The sequence below is a fragment of the Engraulis encrasicolus genome, chromosome 8 (assembly GCF_034702125.1).
Source record: "Engraulis encrasicolus isolate BLACKSEA-1 chromosome 8, IST_EnEncr_1.0, whole genome shotgun sequence".
Classification (NCBI taxonomy): domain Eukaryota; kingdom Metazoa; phylum Chordata; class Actinopteri; order Clupeiformes; family Engraulidae; genus Engraulis; species Engraulis encrasicolus.
In genome coordinates this window covers 13,205,108-13,207,607 of record NC_085864.1, presented here as the reverse complement: position 1 = coordinate 13,207,607, position 2,500 = coordinate 13,205,108, and the positions used below count along the sequence as shown (strand labels likewise).

The window sequence follows — 2,500 nt, the reverse complement described above, 5'->3', positions numbered from 1 at the left end:
CACACACACGCAGGCATACACACACACACACAGACACGCACGCACACACACACACACACACACACACACACACACACACACACACACACACACACACACACACACACACACACACACACACACACACACACACACATGCGCAGGCATACACACAAACACAGGCATGGACACGCATGCATACACACCTAGAGGTCTTCAAGAAGGTAGTGTGCGGATACACACCAGGGCTTGACATTAACTTTTTTGCTTGCCGGCCACTGTGGCTAGTAGTTTTCCCGAGCCACTAGCCATCCCACAGTTCCACTAGCCACAAATTGTTTTTTTTTTCCTTGGCATGATGCTGTACATTTAACCTCAGAAGATGAGGTGCTAAAGCAGGAAGATGATGGCTTTCTGCAATGAAATGAACTGAGTATCTGAGCTTTTTCTTGAACTTAAATACAAACAATGGATACACAAGGGGCAAAGTGCAGAGTATAGCCACATTGGCTAGTGACACTGAAATTGTTACCAGCCACAGCCATGTTTTACCAGCATTTGGCCGGTTGGCAGGTGTCAGTGTCAAGCCCTGATACACACACACACACACACACACACACACACACACACACACACACACACACACACACACACACACACACACACACACACACACACACACACACACACACACACCTACTTCAAGGTCTTCAAGTAGGTAACACACACAAACACACATGCACAATGCACGCACGCACACACACACTTACATCACATCTAGAGAGAGAGAGTGTCTATGTGTGTGTGCTAACGAAGGAGGACGAGGAAGGTAGAACACTTACACATGAGAGACCACGTCTCACTTGAGATTATGGTCTGATGTGAACCAGGCAACATCATAGAGAGAGAGAGAGAGAGAGAGAGATAGAGAGAGAGAGAGAGAGAGAGAGAGAGAGAGAGAGAGAGAGAGAGAGAGAGAGAGAGAGAGAGAGAGAGAGAGAGAGAGAGAGAGAGAGAGAGAGAGAGAGAGAGAGAGAGAGAGAAAGAGAGAGAGACCCGTTTGTCAATCAGCTCCATGTCAAATGTGAAATGTGAGCATGCGGTAGCAGTGGCTGGCCACTGAGGGGCAGTAATGAACCACCACACACTGAACCCTTATTATACGAGTAGCTCTGCATCTGCACACAGTGGCTTCTTTCCATTATCCAAACTCCCGTCTGCCCTTGCGCTTTTGGCCTTGCACAGAAGTTTAGCTAAATATGTCGCAAAAGTGCAATTCAAATGTAATTTCCTCATTTGCAATCGCGATGTTGAAGGGGGAAAAGTCCTCCAAAAGTTGTTGTGGCTAGGCTGACAGCGGGAAATTTCAATGTTTTCTCTACGGAGGCGGGGCTTCATGTGAAATGTGAGGCTTCAAGCGCAGATCTAGGGTGGGAGTTTGGATAATGGAATGAGCCCAGTCATGTTTGTCTGCATAGTGATCATTGTGTATGTGTGTGACATCTGCATGCAAGGACGGATTACTGCATGGGCCTATCGGGCCCAGGCCCAGGGGCCCATGAGCCAAATGGGCCCCGATGCTCAAGTCTGCATGCTGCAAAAGGAGCCCACTTCATTATTGGGCTATATTTGTGTTTTCATACCGTGTTAAAATTGCCTGTTTAACTACCATATTTTCACATTTTCCGCGGGTGAGAACCTCCCAGCATCCAACAAGGGTCTTTAACTTACACTAAACCCCCAAATATTTTTGAACAGGGGTGTCAAACAAAAGGCCCTGGGGCTGGATGTGGTTCACCAAATGGTTTAATCCGGCCCCAGAGAACAAAAAAAACTAAGAATGTTAGAATGGAGAACGGAGCAAATATGAAGTCCATTACAAAGTTGCTGCAGGTGCCTCATATTTCAATGCTTGAGACTGAATTGGCCTTTTTTGCTCACCATTGACAGTCAATGCTTCGTATGTGGGTGGGAGACGTGACGCCTTGTTTTTTCGTAACATTGGTTAAAAACCTACAAAACTGTTATTTTCCTTTAAAAAACAAATGTCAATGAAAGAAGATGTGGTACATTATGTTTCATATTAGTCTTAGATGAGAAGAAACATTTTTGTTAAGATTTATGTAAAGGTTTATATGTCAAATTTCCTGCGGTGTGATTGTAACATTATGAAACAATATATAATAATATATATATAAATTAACCAACAACATTATGAATAATGTATGAAGCATTTGGCATGATTGCATAAATCTTAACTTTAGATTAAGATATGTGAATGTGGAAAAAACTCAAGACAGTAATATTAACTACAAGTTCAATTTCGTAACACAAATTGCGTCCTGTGGGGTGACATGTATGTCAATGTTTGTGAACGGGCAGCTGCAAGGCCAACTACAAGGGTCTTAAAGACTGGCTCCTAACCAGTCAGTACCTCAGTTATTGGAGAGTGCTGTGGAAGTTTAAGGTGACTCTTAACCTCTTAATATGTCTTCATGTTGCAATCTTTCTGTCACGCAAT

At 43.9% G+C, this 2,500-nt stretch overlaps 1 protein-coding gene across 1 annotated transcript in view; it reads left to right on the top strand.

The window, feature by feature from the left end:
- Window positions 1-2,500, top strand: part of acsl3a (acyl-CoA synthetase long chain family member 3a) — a 29,172-nt gene that overhangs the window by 9,753 nt on the left and 16,919 nt on the right. The window lies entirely within an intron of this gene.